Source organism: Pan troglodytes, chromosome 10, assembly GCF_028858775.2.
Source record: "Pan troglodytes isolate AG18354 chromosome 10, NHGRI_mPanTro3-v2.0_pri, whole genome shotgun sequence".
Taxonomy (NCBI): domain Eukaryota; kingdom Metazoa; phylum Chordata; class Mammalia; order Primates; family Hominidae; genus Pan; species Pan troglodytes.
Genome location: NC_072408.2, coordinates 62,954,809 through 62,972,315, shown reverse-complemented (window position 1 = coordinate 62,972,315; position 17,507 = coordinate 62,954,809). Strand labels below are relative to the sequence as shown.

Here is a 17,507-nt window from a genome sequence, read left to right as displayed (position 1 = left end):
TATCCAGGCAACCTGGACATTCATTTAAACATTTAAGGGTTTATGTCCAAAGCTTTTCTGGGCCAATAAAGATACAGTCTTGCTTTCAGTAAGCTCACTTTAGAAACTACAATGTATGATGCAAGCTCATAATACTGTACAAAGGTACATGCAAAGTGCTGTGATTGCGCAGAGAGAAGGGAGGACTCATTGCCAGGCCAGGCAATCAGAAATACGTCACCTTGGAGATTTTAGGAGGAGGTAAGATCTACATGGTGAAGGGCATTTCATATCAAGGGAACAGCACACATAAAAGCTTGAAAACTGTAAAATAATCATACTTGTTTAGAATATAAGAAATTGGTTTAACTAGAGTGTTGGGATTAGGTGTAGGAGTGGAATGGTTGGAATCTGTAAGATAAATGGCACCAGATTATGTTAGTCTAAACTGTAAGTCAGGTGTGGGACATGATCCAGTGAGCCGTGGAGGGAGCTCTCTGAAATTTTTAAGCTGCCAGGCAACATGGTTCTTTGTACATTTTGGGAAGATGACTCTGATGGAACTGCGGAGGAGGGGCTAAGGTTGCAAGGTGCAGGAGCTTTAGCATTTTGATGAGGAGCAGATGGTACAGGAGAAAGATGATGAGTCCTCTGAATTAAGACTGGCACAAGGATGTAGAAGAGAGAAGGAATTGAGAAATTGTAGGAGTAAAAGTGCCAGGACTTAGTGATTAATTGGATGTGTAGATGGGGTAAAGGAGTGGAAAGTGTCAGGAACAGCTCTGAAGTTTCCAGCTTGGATAGTTGGCTAGATGATGCATTGGCTAATATAAGGAATACTGTGAGGGAAGCAGACTTGGATCCTATGTTTGCCTCAGGAACTGCAGTAAATACCTCATCACCGGTTTATAATAACTGGTTTAAATGTATGTATGAAATTTGTATTCTTTACAATTTTGCAAATAAATACCATAGAAATCCAATATATTCATAGTCTGATAAACAGTATTAGTTTCCCTTTTATGAAAAAGTAAAGTGTAACAATAAAAAGAAAATCAAATATTTCAAAGCAAACTTCCAGTTTCTCTTCATACATCACACTTCAAATTCTATACCTCTCTACCATTTAAAATTAATTGTTGCCTATCAACAGGTGACTGTACCCTTGCTGTACGGTGAAAGCAGAGAATAAAACAGGGATCTTCTGAGCTCACAATATAACTTAGAAAAACTAATGGATATATATTCATGTTATCCAGTCAATCAGTTTGTTTAGTGATAGACATTTCAGTTATACAATACAGAAGCAGTGTGAATGTTGAGGCAAGAAATGGCCATAAGATGTTGGTTTTCTTTTTTTGAAATGTAAGAAGGAAGTATTTCAGTGTTAATTGGGCTTCTCAACTATATACCACTTTCCCAATAAACCTTTTCCCTCAGCCATGTTAGTCTTCTCTGAGCTCTTGAAGCCCTCATGATTTTTATCTATCATTAACATATTTTCAGTTGGCTCTTGTCTTGTCTCTCTCCCCAAATAGACTGTGTTCCTGAGGCCAGGAAGCTTTTTGTTTTTGTTTTGAGACAGGGTCTCACTCTGTTTCCCAGGCTGGAGTGCGGTGGCGTGATTGTGGCTCACTGCAGCCTCGAACTTCTGGGCTTAAGCAATCCTCCTGCTTCAGCCTCCTGTGTAGCTGGGACTACAAGTGTACACCATCATGCCTAGCTAATTTTTTTTTAACAGAAAGGATGTATTTTATTAAAGGATATATTTTACGTATTTATAAAAATTCAATGTAAGATAAAGTTGACATCTCAAATCAATGGCCTGAATTGCAGATTGTTTACTAAACATTGTCGGGAAAATGTATTATCCATTTGTTTAAAAGGGATGCATACCTTAACCAAAAATAAATTTCATATTGCTAAATGCCTAGCTAATTTTTTGTAGATATGGGGTTTTCACCATGTTGCCCAGGCTGGCCTTGATATCCTGGACTCAAGCTATCTGCCTGCCTCAGCCTCCCAAAGTGTTGAGATTAAAGGCCTGAGTCACCACTCCCAGCCCCAGGAACTATTTTACTCACTTTATATCCCCAGCTTTTGGCTCAGCACAGAACCCATACTAACATTTAGATTGAACAGAACTAAGGCTAAAGGAAAACTTTAAAGGAACTTATTAAAATTACCAATCCCATTTCAACAATGGGAAGATAAGGAGTGGCACAACACCATGGGATTAGAACAGGGACTATACCACCTTGCTCCAGCTCCACTGTCCCTGCTTCTGGAAAGGGCCCCACTCCAATAAGGAGAATTCCACAGCTCCTGCTCAAATCTTGTGGTTCTTGCTCCATTCTTGTCCAGATTTCTCTGATTAGATTGGGTGCCATTGAAGGTCATGGGTTTTTGTCCTGGTCATTGTTGTGCTCCCAGATGATTGCACAAAGCCCAGCACATAGAATGTGCTAGATAAAGCACCTAATGGAAGCAATGAGGAAAAGAATGAGTCTCAAGCAGACTTCCTAAGGTGTTTGAGAATCACTAAGGAATTTGAAAGGTATCATAGACCGTAGGGCTGAGTTACAATCAACAATAAATAATCTTTTTAAATGAAACCAAAATCTTATTTTAAAATACATATTTGTTTTGGCTTGAAAATCTGCTCTCCTGCCTGCCCCTCCTGTTCTTTTCAGATATCTGCACTGACATTGAGCATTGCACATGCTGTGCCACTTCAAACAACTTCATTTCCTTGTTTCCTCTTGAATTAATTATGAACTGCCTATACCTCCTTTACATAAGTGATAAAAGAGACATGGGCAGATGGAAACTGTATTTTTGCAGGTATATGTAGGTACTTGTGTCTTTTGAATATAAAAATGATCAGGGATGGATATGGGCCAAAATCCCACAGAGGAAGATAGGATAAATTGAAAACTATGGTTTTGAATGCAATACACCTTTTAAAAGGGCAGGCAAATAAGCTTTCAACAAACGTGACAATCGTATTGAAGAAATTGAACCCAGTCTTCAACCAGTAACTTGATTTTAATAAATAACAAACTGTTAATCCCAAATTAGTGCATGATGTAATAAGTAAAATTGCCAAAAGCAAAACCATTCTCAGAAACCAGGAGAAAAATAACAACAACAATTGGGGGGTGGGGGATTTCAGGTGATTAGAATTAGGCAGCAAACTGGAACTAATTTCCCTTTTGCTTTTTAGACAGGATCTCACTGTTGTCCAGGCTGGAGTGGAGTGGCACAATCAGTTTACTGCAGCCTTCACCTGCTCAGACTCCTGAGCATCTGAGGCAGGAGGATTACTCCAGGTGTGCGCCACCATGCCTGGCTAATTTTTAAATTTTTTTTATAGAGAGGGAGTTCCACTCTGTTGCCCAGGCTGGTCTCAAACTCCCAGGCCCAAGCGATTCTCTTATCTCAGCCTCCCAGAGTGCTGGGATTACAGGCATGAGCCACCATGCCTGGCCTAACTTCCCTTTTTAAGTTGTGGTTAGTATCATCAGTATTTCCTATTTACTTTGAGTATCCATGGACTTTTAGACAGCATCTTGATTAATAGAAATAATGGTAATGGTGTCACTGACAAGTTATCTGTTGTAAATATATATGCTTACATTGATGCATATGTAAACTGTAAAATGTGCAAATGATGAAGCAGTCTGTTAGCACTTTTGGCATAAACTCTCACATTTAACATAGAATAAAGTTTTATTTTAACAGAATAAATATCTCAGGCATGGTGGCTTATGTGGTAAAATCCCAGGGTAGTTATTAGGTGGGTTGTTTGTAAATGATAAGAATAAAAATTATTTTCCAGTAAAATGCCACTGATCTATGAAGGTACCAAAAGTTTAATTTATTATTTAAATGAGGAAAAGAATGGGAAACTTGGCACTTTGATTTAAGATGGTAATTTTATCTAATGAATACATATCTAAGACATAATATTAGGAATATCACTCCGTAATACTGTAGTAGATCTGGAAATGATGATAATTTAAATCGGGCAATTTCAGGTCTAGCGTAGTTAGTGGGTACCCAAAAAGTTCCTAGATGCTTAGTGAAGCTTCTTTATTAACACATTCAAATCAGCAAGTATTTGTATGCCTTCTTTGTGCTTTGAGCTGAGCTTGTTTTGGGTGCCAGAGTATAATTATAAAAATAGTTTTGTTAAACTGTTAGGTTAATTCTAATTGTTCTCTGTTTTAAATGGCATTACATTCATCTTTATGCATATAGCTCTTTGATTAGGATAGCTTGCCCAGGCGTCACAGGTGGATGATACGCAGTTTTCTGGCATGCAACAGGTATTACCATGTTGCCTTCTCAATTGTCATTTCAATTTACCTGCTACTGTGAGTGCTTGAGGTAACGATGTCTTCAGCACTGGATTTTATAATTTAAAGCCATTTTTTTCTGGTCAAAGTCTAAAAAAAATTGTGTCTTTATTATATGGAGATTAATTTTTTACACATATATCCTTATTAAATTATCATTACTTTTACATTATAATTTAATGTCATCCTTAGTTTAATGAAATTTTCAGTATCATAGTTGATGTCCCAGAATCAAACTACAGGATTAGGTAGTCTTCGTATCTAGACTGATGTGTAGGAGATATGATTAGTCTTAGGGCCAGGCACAGCTGCTCACTCCTGTAATCCTAGAACTTTGAGAGGCCAAGGCAGGAGAATTGCTTGAGCCCAGGAGTTTGAGACCAGTCTGGGCAACAAGGTGAAACCCTGTCTCTACAAAAAAATTAGCTTGGCATGGTGGCATGTGCCTGCAGTCCCAGCTATTTGGGAGGCTAAGGTGGGAGGATTGCTTGAGCCTGAAAGGTTGAGGCTGCAGTGAGCCGAGACCATGCTGCTGCACTCCATCCTGGGTGACCGAGTGAGACCCTGTCTCAAAAAAAAAAGTTTTGGAAGAATTCAACTTGAAATCATTTTGGAGATTCCCTCCCACCCAACCCCCAATATCATTAGTATTTTTTTGCATGTAACATTTACTGTTTATTCCGCCTACTTTCTGCCATCATCATAGTTTTAACATTGGTGCTATAGCATATTTATGTCAGCTTTATGACTTACTAAGTTTTAGGACTAACTTCAGGATTGATGTGTGTAGACAACATGTACAAGATTCTTGTGAAAGACTATCTGTCTAGGAACATGACTACTGCCTACATTCTAGGAGATGCCTTCTATGGAGCAATGTTCTATGAAGGGTGGTGTGCCCTACAGGGTGCAAAAGATGAACACTTGGAGAGCAGGAAGCAGGTACTAGACCTTGGAGTTCAAGACCAGCCTGACCAACAAGGAGAAACCCCGTCTCTACTAAAAATACAAAATTAGCCGATACTGGTGGCACATGCCGGTAATCACAGCTACTTGGGAGGCTGAGGCAGGAGAATCGCTTGAACCCGGTAGTCGGAGGTTGTGGTGAGCCAAGATAGCGCCATTTCACTCCAGTCTGGGCAACAAGAGTGAAACTCCATCTCAAAAAACAACAACGAAAAACCAGCCCTGGCATTCCTAATATTTTTGTCCTTTTTCTAGCATTTTTTTCCATCTATGTGTCAGATACATCTATCTATATGGTATATGTATGGAATTCTGAGGAGAGAACCGAGACTGGACAATGCAAGCTCACTTGTCTGTTTTTGTGTCCATGGCATTTTAAGCATGGCTGGTTAGGTGGACTGAGATGATGTTATTTTAGATAGTGGAATTCTGGCAATACTTGGTAATAAGTGACCACAAACATCATAAGTTATTTAATGGCACGATATTTAAACAAGTTGTGAGACTAAAGATATTGCATCTTTTTCTTTACAAAAGAAAAAAAAAATGGGCCGGGCACGGCAGCTCACGCCTGTAATCCCAGCACTTTGGGAGGCCGAGGCAGGCAGATCACCTGATGTTGGGAGGTCGACACCAGCCTGACCAACATGGAGAAACTCTGTCTCTACTAAAAATACAAAAATTAGCCAAGTGTGGTGGCACATGCCTGTAATCCCAGCTACTCGGGAGGCTGAGGCAGGAGAATCGCTTGAACCAGGGAGGCAGAGGTTGCAGTGAGCCCAAGATCATGCCATTGCATTCCAGCCTGGGCAACAAAAGCAAAACTCCGTCTCAGGAAAAAAAAAAAAAAAAAAAAGCCTCCCCGCCGCCGCCCCCACCATGTGCCCATTTGCTAACCTTTCATGTGAAGACAAGTGTCTGTCAGTAAATATTTAGCAGGTTCTTACTTAGCAGATATATTTGGAAAACAGTCTGTCCCTTTGAGGTACAGGTGACATTTGAATGAGTTAGAAAGTAACTGCAATCAGGAGCAGCAGAAAAGTACACTATAGACAGAGCATTTTTGAAATGATTGTTTGGAAATGTTCCATTATTGTGTAATTTTATCACTACAATGGATGTATCTTTTATTTTTAAAATCTTATTTTTTAAAAAACTTATTTCTGCAAGTACACTCAAACTTACATACAGATCTTTTTAACTGTCTTTAAAAATCTTCGGCCAGGTGCACTGGCTCACACATGTAATCCCAGCACTTTGGGAGGCTGAGTCAGGAGGATCACTTGAGGCCAGGAGTTCGAGACCAGCCTGGGCAACACAGCAAGACCTTGCCTCTGCTTAAAAATAAAATAAAATAAAAAAATGAAGCTGGGCACGGTGGCTCACTCTTGTAATCCCAGCACTTTGGGAGGCCAAGGCAGGCAGATCACTTGAGGTCAGGAGTTCGAGACCAGCCTAGCCAAGATGGTGAAACCCCGTTTCTACTAAAAAAGAAAAAAATACAAAAAGTAGCTGGGCGTGGTGGTGTGCACTTGTAGTCCCATGTACTTGGGAGGCTGAAGCAGGAGAATCACTTGAACCCAGGAGGCAGAGGCTACAGTGAGCTGGGATCATGCCACTGCACTCCAGTCTGGGTGACAGAGCAAGACTCCATCTCAAAATAAAATAAAATAAAAAATCTTTGAAATAGTTTTAGTATGTTTTAGAGTAAGTTTTGAAAAATAATGTAATATCTTCTGAGATATTACTATAGATGGAAATTTGCCAGAATAATTTTGAGAAAAACCTTTGTATAACTGGTAGATGGTATTTAAAAATAGGTATTGTGACTTAGTAAGTGCATCCAGTGATAGACTTCTTTCCTTTAGGACGATGAATCTCTCTTCATGGCAGTCATTGAAACTAAGTATGGAAGTAAACTGAGATAGATTTACTCTTCCAAATTGCTGTATTGTGAAATATTTTACAATTTCTTTTTAAATAAACGAATACAAGAGCTTTAAAGAGATTTTAAATGTTTTTGAGTTTTAGCATTTACCTTAAAAGATTTTTTAAAAACAAGCAGATTCAGTCACATTGTTCTCTTAACAATAGTATTTTTACCTTTACCTCGCCCTATTTTAAGTTCTATTGTGGGGTTTTGTTTTTTTTTTTTTTTGAGATGGAGTCTCACTGTGTTGCCCAGGCTGGAGTGCAGTGGTGCAATCTTGGCTCACTGCAAGCTCTGCTTCCCGGTTTCACGCCATTCTCCTCCCTCAGCCTCCTGAGTAGCTGGGATGACAGGTGCCCACCACCACGCCTGGCTAATTTTTTTGTATTTTTAGTAGAGATAGGGTTTCACCGTGTTAGCCAGGATGGTCTCGATCTCCTGACCTCGTGATCCACCTGCCTCGGCCTCCCAAAGTGCTGGGATTACAGGCATGAGCCACTGCGCCCGGCCTATTTTTGTGTTTTAAAGTGTGTATCTTAATGCAGGAATGCTTGTATCTAACTCATACCTACATTGTGTGCGAATATACATACTAGGGGATGCATGCCCAGGATTTATTCTGACAGGGATGTGCCCTCAAGAAGTTTAGAGATAAAGTATTCTAGAAAGCCTTCTCTTACCCTCCGCTCTGTACCTCCAGCAGTCACAGAGCCTCAGTCAAACTTGTCAATTACTATTTTACTTGTTTGCTCTCCCTTTGGTTCCTCGAGAAGGAACTATTTAATAAGACTGTATAAAGTGTTTGAAAACAATGTGCATGGGACCCATAATAATGAACAGGACAGACAGGGTCCCTGTCCTCTAGAAAAAAGGACATTGCAGGCTGGGCGCGGTGGTTCACACCTGTAATCCCAGCACTTTGGGAGTCCGAGGCGGGTGGATCACGAGGTCAGGAGATCGAGACCATCCTGGCCAACGTGGCAAAACCCTGTCCCTACTAAAAATACAAAAATTAGCTGGCATGCCTCTAATTCCAGCTACTCGGGAGGCTGAGGCAGGAGAATTGCTTGAACCAGGGAATCGGAGGTTACAGTGAGCCAAGATCGCACCACTGCACTCCAGCCTGGCGACAGCGAGACTCCATCTCAAAAAAAAAAAAAAAAAAAAAAAGGACATTGCATGAATATTTAATTACGTTTGTGAAGAAATGTTCAAAGGAAACAACCCATAGGGAATAATTAGACTTAGTCATATGTAGAGACCTTAACGTCACAGGAACTGAAAAAGCTGGTGTGGCTGAACTGATGGGCAGGACTTTATAAAAAACATTCCCAAGTCCCTAACAATGTGTCCCGTATACTATATTGAGTCCCATATGGGGCTCAGTAATTCTTTGTAAATAAACAAATACAACATCTTTAGAAGGGATTTTAAATGTTTTTGAGTTTTAGCATTTACTTTAAAAAATATTGTTTTCTAGTTTGCCATAGGTTACTCTAATTTCTGCTGTTTTAAACTCGAATCCTTACCCATTTGTGGCAAATAACATTTGCCTCTGCTATCCTGTGCAGAGGATGAAGATAAGCCATACTCCATGAACAGTGAACTGTTTACTAATACGAGATTATTTAAGTTCCACTACTGATGAACTGTTGTGTCTTAAAGGCTATATAGGTATTTTATAATCCTTAGCATAGTACCGAAGACCTGTTTGTTTCAACATGATTACTAAAGTTGACAATATATAGATTGCCAAAATAATAATTAGAAAATTCCAAGCAAATAAATGTATAATTTATTTAGTACCCATTTAAACATGCATATGATGGAAATGAGCTGTTTTTTAAAAAATTAGTTCCCTTTTTATCTTTGACCTTATTTCCTACCACAAATTCAGTAACTTACAAAGATATTTAAAAGCTGACTAAATTTGCATCTACTAATATTCTTTTTTCTTTGGAATATTATTACTGTAATATACTTCTGAGATTGTATTAAAAAAGAAACTGCATGTGTAAGATTATCATTATCTGTTGTGGGTGGGGGTGGATACGTAGAGTGGATGATTTGCAAAAGACAGGAAGATCCTCGTTATATTTAGGGTATCTTTTCTTTCCACATTCTGAATTTGGCCTTTAAGAATATTCGGGCCAACACAAAAGGCCCAAGTCGCTGCTGTTACCCCAGCAAGCTGTGCGTTAGGGTCTTGGGGGAAGGAAGATGATAATTAGAAGAAATTTGGATCAGGCAGCTCATCAAAAAATAGAGAAATGAAAGCCTTCCTTCTTCTCTCTCAAGTTAGTAGCAAGTAACTGACTGTACTTTATCCTTTGTCTGACCTGGCAGGGGCAGAACTAACGTTTTATTTTCTTTAAGTCTCAGAGGAGCCTTTTCTGGAAGCTGCATGGTTATTTCAAAGTTGGAAAAAATAATAGGTTCCTGTGGAAATTTATGAAAACATTTTTTCTTGACTTCCTTCTCAAAACCTTGGGTGATTGATAGAGGGAGCATGGTTTAGGGACCATATTTTGAAAGCAAAGTGGCAAGAGATGAGGGGTAGAGCCTTCAGGCCTTCTGTGAAATTGAGATTGCGTTCTAAGTGCAGTATGCAGCCACTGAGGCTTTTGGCAGGCACTGATGAACACTTCTGTAAACCACAGTGTTTGCAAGTCTGCCACCAATTTCCTTGCTACAAAGCCTGAAATAATATCCTTTCCCTCCTTTTGATGCCTAATGAAATCCTACTTATCCTTCAACATAAAGTTCAATCTTCCCTTCTTCAGTGAAGGAGGTAGCTATCTGGACATTTAGGAAGGAGAGCATGAACTGAAAAGGGAACTTGGTACTGGAATCTTCTGCATAGTGGAGTAGCTGTAAACCCCCTCCTGGGTCTGTTCCCCAGAGCAGAGAGTGAAAAAAGAGAACAGAGAGGAATAGTACAAGCAGTGGAGTATCTATCATAGAGTTGACTAAGCATGAGCATAGAAGCTGGGAAGAAGCAAGGAGAGGCTGCTGAGGTTGGGGAGCATAAATTTATGGCAGAAAATGTTTGCAGTTTTTGAAAGTGTGGTAAAATGTGCATGACATTTACTATTTTGAATATTTTTAAGTGTGTGGTTCTGTGGCATTAAATACATTTATACTGTAGTACAGCCACCACCACCATCCATCTTTAGAATTTTTTCATCCTTCCCAACTGAAACTCTGTACTCATTAATGTAGTAGTTTTAAGCTAGCAATACATGACAACCTCAGAACTAGAACTGTATATGGGTGGACCGAGGACTGTCATGGTAGGTATGGATGAAAGAGATGGGGTTAAAGGACTCTAAAATGCTACACAAAGCATTTACTGTTTGCAGGTGGATGAAGCTGAGGGACTGACACGGAGGGATGGAGCAGAGAAGAAAAATAAACTTTTATCTGCTTGCATTTAAGTGAATGATTTACATTCAGAAAATACATAGCTCTGGGCCGGGTGCGGTGGCTCACGCCTGTAATCCCAACACTTTGGGAGGCCGAGGCGGGCAGATCATGAGGTCAGGAGATCGAGACCATCCTGGCTAACACGGTGAAACCCCGACTCTACTAAAAATACAAAAACAAAATTAGCCGGACGTTGTGGCAGGCACCTGTAGTCCCAGCTGTTCTGGAGGCTGAGGCAGGAGAATGGCGTGAACCCGGGAGGCGGAGCTTGCAGTGAGCTGAGATCCTGCCACTGCACTCCAGCCTGGGCGACAGAGCAAGACTCTGTCTCAAAAAAGAGAAAATACATAGTTCTTCCGGTTTGAATAGCCACTTGGCACTGATCTACTGGAATCCAAAGAAATTAATAGTAAAAATAATAATAGTTATAATTAAACACCATGTTTGTGCTTAGAAGTAAGATAAATTGGCCAGGTGCGGTGACTCATGCCTGTAATCCCAGCACTTTGGGAGGCCGAGGCGGGCGAATCACGAGGTCAGGAGATCAAGACCATCCTGGCTAACACGGTGAAACCCCATCTCTACTAAAAATACAAAAAATTAGTCAGGCGTGGTGGCGTCAGTCCGTAGTCCCAGCTACTCGGGAGGCTGAGGCAGGAGAATTGCTTGAACCCCAGAGGAGGAGGGTGCAGTGAGCCGAGATCACGCCATTGCACTCCAGCCTGGGCGACAGAGGGAGACTCTGTCTCAAAAAAAAAAAAAAAGATAAATTACCTGGAATTAGTATAAAAGCAAGATTTGATAAGAAACATAACAAATTTGGAGAAAATATTTGTGATATGAACTCCTTTAAAGACAGCTATAATTCAAATTAAAAAAAAAAAAAACAGAAAAAAATATGTGGCAGGCTCACGCCTGCAATCCCAGCACTTTGGGGGGCCAAGATGGGAGGACCGCTTGAGCCTAGGAGTTTGAGATCATCCTTGACAACACAGGGAGACTCTGACTCTACAAAAAAATGAAAAGTTATCTGGGCATGGTGACATGTGCCTGTAGTCTCAGCTACTTAAGAGGCTGAGGTGGCAGGATTGCTTGAGCATGGGAGGTCAAGGCTGCAGTGAGCTGTGATCACACCACTGCGATCCACCTGGGTGACAGAGTGAGACACTGTTTCAAAAAAAAGAAAAATGAGCACAGAGATTACAGAAGCTTTTTAAAAATGACTAATAAACATTTATAAACATAGAAATTGTTGATTAGGAAAATACAAAATGTAAACAATGAGGTGCTGTTGTTTAGTATGAAATATCTTATGCATATACTAACTTGTGTGTTTATGTATATGTCTCTAAAGATTGTTTAAAGAACAAGAGCAAAACAGACTTCAAGAATTAGGATGTTACCAATACATTTGAAGCCCCTGTGTTCTTCTTTCTTTTTCTACTCCCTATGCCTCCCCACCAGAGGTATCTGCCATCCTGAAATTGTTGTCTAGTGTACCTTTGCTTTTCTCCCTCTCCAGAATGAGGGTTTTGTGACCCAACAATCAGATTGGAGTCCTGGCTTGGGCAGGTGCAAGGAGGGCAAAGAGAGAGATTATTTTCTGAGGTGTAAAGTGCTCCAGCCTCATAACAAGGCTGTGAGAGTTATGAACCAGAACTGTGGACAAAAATCATAACATCACACCACATATGGCTATGTGTCCATAACAACATTTTGGAATGTTTTAAAAGTATATACCATATGTAACTGGAATTGTACTTTATTCTGTGTACTTTATTCATTCCACATTGTTTGTGAGAATGGCCTATGTTGATGTGTAGCTGTGGTTCATTTGCTTTTGAGAGGTGACAGCGTGCTGGCAGTCCTCAGAGCCCTCGCTTGCTCTCAGCACCTCCCCTGCCTGGGCTCCCACTTTGGTGGCATTTGAGGAGCCCTTCAGTCCCCCACTGCACTGTGGGAGCCCCTTTCTGGGCTGGCCAAGGCCAGAGCCCACTCCCTCAGCTTGCAGGGAGGTGTGGAGGGAGAGGCACGAGCGGGAACCGGGGCTGTGTGCGGCGCTTGCAGGCCAGCTGGAGTTCCGGGTGGGCGTGGGCTTGGTGGGCCCCGCACTCGGAGCAGCCAGCCAGCCCTGCTGGCCCCGGGCAATGGGGGACTTAGCACCCGGGCCAGTGGCTGCAGAGGGTGTACTGAGTCCCCCAGCACTGCTGGCCCACCGGCGCTGTGCTCGATTTCTCGCCGGGCCTTAGCTGCCTTCCCACGGGGCAGGGCTCGGGACCTGCAGCCCGCCATGCCTGAGCCTCCCACACACTCCATGGGCTCCTGTGCGGCCCGAGCCTCCGACAAGCACCACCCCCTGCTCCACGGCGCCCAGTCCCATCGACCACGCAAGGGCTGAGGAATGCGAGCACAGGGCGCAGGACTGGCAGGCAGCTCCACCTGCAGCCCTGGTGCGGGATCCACTAGGTGAAGCCACCTGGGCTCCTGAGTCTGGTGGGGACGTGAAGAGTCTTTATATCTAGCTCAGGGATTGTAAATACACCAATCAGCACCCTGTGTTTAGCTCAAGGTTTGTGAGTGCACCAATCGACACTCTGTATCTAGCTACCCTGGTGAGGACGCGGAGAACCTTTATGTCTAGCTCAAGGATTGTAAATACACCAATCGGCACTCTGTATCTAGCTCAAGGTTTGTAAACACACCAATCAGCACCCTGTGTTTAGCTCAAGGTTTGTGAGTGCACCAATCAACACTCTGTATCTAGCTGCTCTAGTGGGGCCTTGGAGAACCTGGGTGTGGAAACTCTGTATCTAACTAATCTGATGGGGATGTGGAGAACCTTTGTATCTAGCTCAGGGATTGTAAACGCACCAATCAGCGCCCTGACGAAACAGGCCACTCGGTCCTACCAATCAGCAGGATGTGGGTGGGGCCAGATAAGAGAATAAAAGCAGGCTCCCCGAGCCAGCATTGGCAACCAGCTGGGGTCCACTTCCACGCTGTGGAAGCTTTGTTCTTTTGCTCTTTGCGATAAATCTTGCTAGTGCTCACTCTTTGGGTCCATGCTGCTTTTATGAGCTGTAACACTCACCGCGAAGATCTGCAGCTTCACTCCTGAGCCCAGCAAGACCACGAGCCCACTGGGAGGAACGAACAACTCCAGACGCCCCGCCTTAAAGGAGCTGTAACACTCACCGCAAGGGTCCGCGGCTTCGTTCTTGAAGTTAGTGAGACCAAGAACCCACCAATTCCGAACACATTTTAACTCAGATATAGTATTACATCGCATGAATATACTTTAAATTTACTTATCCATATTCTCCCAGCTAACAGTAAAGATTTTAAAAATTAATAATCTAGTATAGATTAATGGTAAAGGGCAGAGAGGATATATATTGATATCATGTTTTGGAAGGTAAAGTTTTCGGTAAGTTACCAAAATTTGAAATTCATATACCATTGAGCTGTGAAGTCCATATCTGGTAATCTATCCAAAAAAATACTTGTGCAGATATGGAGAAATTTACTAGGATGCTCTTTTAAAAAATAATAAAATTATGTTTGTTAATTAAGTGAATTATGATAGAGTTAAACTGTGGGGTATTACGCAGTGTTTAATGTCAGGCTGATCTATACATACACGTCGAAGGGTGTCTAGCAGGGAGCCTAGCCTGTGGAATGCTGACAGAAGCAGTGAGTGAGGATGGTGAGCTCCCTTTGCAGTCCTGCCCTCACTTGACCAGGGGCACCACACACATCCAGAATCGGTTTCTTCCCAGAGCCTGGCCAGACTTTTTTTTTTGAGACAGAGTCTCACTTTGTTGCCCAGGCTGGAGCGCAGTGGTGCGATCTCAGCTCACTGCAACCTCTGCCTCCTCGGTTCAAGTGATTCCCCTGTTTCAGCCTCCCGAGTAGCTGGGACTATAGGCACGTGCCACCATGCCCAGCTAATTTTTGTATTTTTAGTAGAGATGGGGTTTCACCATGTTGGCCAGGATGGTCTCGATCTCCTGACCCTGTGATCCACCCGCCTCGTCCTCCCAAAGTGCTGGGATTAACAGGTGTGAGCCACTGCGCCCAGCCTATCTTAGTATTTTAATGTAGTAAGTCAACCACGGTGAGGGGAAATGCTGAAAGAGAAAGTATTACCAACTGAAATCCTTATAGATAAGATCAGAGAGATTGTAAATTGGGGTTTAGGGATCAATTTCCTAATTTAGATTAGTATAATGTTTTCATTCTCTAGTATTATATATTTTTTGGTGGAAGAGAATCAAGAGAAGATGACATTACAGATAAAATTTCCTTTTTCTTTTTTCTTTTTTTTTTTTTGGTGACAGTCTTGCTCTGTCACCCATGCTGAAGTGCAGTGCTGTGATCTCAGGTCACTGCAGCCTCCGCCTCAGCCTCCCAAGTAGCTGGAATTTCAAGCACATCCCACCACACCTGGCTGATTTTTGTATTTTTAGTAGAGAGGGTTTCACCATGTTGTCCAGCCTGGTCTCAAACTCCTGGGCTCAAGCAATCCTCCCGCTTCAGCCTCCCAGAGTGCTGGGATTACAGGCGTGAGCCACCGCACTGGGCTAGTAAAGTTTCTTCTTAACAGTACCAAGCTGTCACTCAGCATGTGGGGCTGGGGGATTGGTTCCAGGACCATCACCCTCATATCGAAATCTATGCTTACACAAGTCTGTTATATAAAATGGCATAGTGTTTGCATATAACCTATGCACATCCTCCCTTAAACTTTTTTTTTTGAGACGGAGTCTCGCTCTGTCGCCCAGGCTGGAGTGCAGTGGTGTAATCTCAGCTCACTGCAACCTCTGCCTCCCAGCTTCAAGCAGTTCTCCTGACTCAAGCCTCCTGAGTAGCTGGGATTACAGGTCGCACCACCATGCCTGGCTAACTTTTTGTATTTTTAGTAGAGATGAGGTTTCACCATGTTGACCAGGCTGTTCTCAAACGCCTGACCTCAGGCGATCTGCCTGTCTCAGCCTCCCAAAGTGCTGATATTACAAGTGTGTGCCATTGCACTGGCCCTTCTCTTATACTTTAAATCATCTTTAGATTGCTTATAATATTTAATACTGTGCAACATAAACACTATGTAGTTATATTTTTAAAATTTATATTTTTTGTTGTTGTCTTGTTTTTATTTGAAATTGTATTTGAATATTTTTGATCCACAGTTGCTTGCACCTGCAAATGCAGAAACTTTGGATTTGGAGGCCAGCTGTACTCTGTGTGTGAGTGACTATAAGTGAACATATAACTAAAGAGGTGATAGAAAACTTTTTTTATTAATTATTTTTAATATAAATAGATGTTCAAGGATAATAGATTTGCTTTGAAGATTTGTACAAAAATGGCTTGGTACAAAAATATTCAAGCAACAGGATTTACTTGGCATACGTTCAAGAATTTCTATGCCTCATTTTATTAAGCCTCGGAGACGTGCAAAATGGAAATTATGCATCTTTTTTTTTTGAGACGGATTCTCACTCTGTCCCCAGGCTGGAGTGCAGTGGCGCAATCTCAGCTCACTGCAACCTCCGCCTCCCAGATTCAAGCTATTCTCCTGCCTCAGCCTCCCAAGTAGCTGGTACTACAGGCGTGCACCACCACGCCCAGTTAATTTTTGAATTTTTAGTAGATATGGGGTTTCACCATGTTGGCCACGATGGTCTGGATCTCTTAACCTTGTGATCCACCCGCCTCGGCCTCCCGAACTGCTGGGATTACAGGTGTGAGCCACCGCGCCTGGCCTACTTCCATTATGTTTTCCTACTCCATTTTCTATCTGATCTGTTAGTTAAATACTAACATTTACTAGGAATAATTTTCCTGTTACTTTTTTGCCAGTATATGCTTATTTGTACATAATTTATTAAAGCTGACATTGCCGGCCGGGCACGGTAGCTCACGCCTGTAATCCCAGTACTTTGGGAGGCTGAGGCGGGTGGATCATGAGGTCAGGAGCTCGAGACCAGCCTGACCAACATGGTGAAACCCCATCTCTACTAAAAATACAAAAATTAGCCAGACATGGTGGCCCATGCCTGTAATCCCAGTTACTCAGGAGGCTGAGGCAGGAGAATCACTTGAACCTGGGAGGCGGAAGTTGCAGTGAGCCAAAATTGAGCCACTTCACTCCAGCATGGGTGACAGAGTGAGACTCTGTCTAAAAAAAAAAAAGCTGACATTGCCAATAGTATGTTAGGTTAATTGGGAAGTCTTCAATTATATGACAGCTAATGTGCCAGTTAGGTTTAAATAAAAATGCTAAGGCAAACAACTTAGGCTTCCTTTTATTTTTAAACATTGTAGATTTATAGTTTTTATTCACTTCTTTATTTTTAAACATTGTAGATATATAGGTTTTAATCCAGGAAGTACAGGTTGCATATAAAATTGTTGATTTCAGATCATTTCCCTGGAAAATGGTAAGCTGTTGAATATAATGTAGGTAGGCTTTTATTTTAAAATTTAATATAATAAAAAACATTATTATGAAATATCGTGGGCTGGGCATGGTGGCTCATGCCTGTAATCACAGCACTTTGGGAGGCTGAGGCAGGCAGATCACTTGATGTCAGAAGTTTGAGACCAGACTGGCCAACATGGTGAAACCCTGTCTCTACTAAAAAAAACGAAAATTAGCCAGGCCTGGTGGCACGTGTCTATAATTCCAGCTACTAGAGAAGCTGAGGCATGAGAATTGCTTGAACCCAGGAGGCGGAGGTTGCAGTGAGCTGAGATCGCACCACTGCACTCCAACCTGGGTGACAGAGACTCCATCTCAAAAAAAGAAATATCACGTGAATGTTTGGCAGAACTTGGTAAGT

At 41.9% G+C, this 17,507-nt stretch overlaps 1 protein-coding gene across 11 annotated transcripts in view; it reads left to right on the top strand.

Moving 5' to 3' along the window:
• Nucleotides 1-17,507, top strand: part of FGD4 (FYVE, RhoGEF and PH domain containing 4) — a 247,236-nt gene that overhangs the window by 116,106 nt on the left and 113,623 nt on the right. For 2 of the 11 annotated variants that reach the window (XM_063785782.1, XM_054664363.2), the window contains exon 1: nucleotides 13,635-13,885. The exons of the other annotated variants lie outside the window; for them this stretch is intronic. The gene's annotated coding sequence lies outside the window, so the exon portion shown is untranslated. Of the gene's footprint in view, nucleotides 1-13,634; nucleotides 13,886-17,507 lie in introns of those variants that run through there. 11 annotated transcript variants of the gene reach the window in all.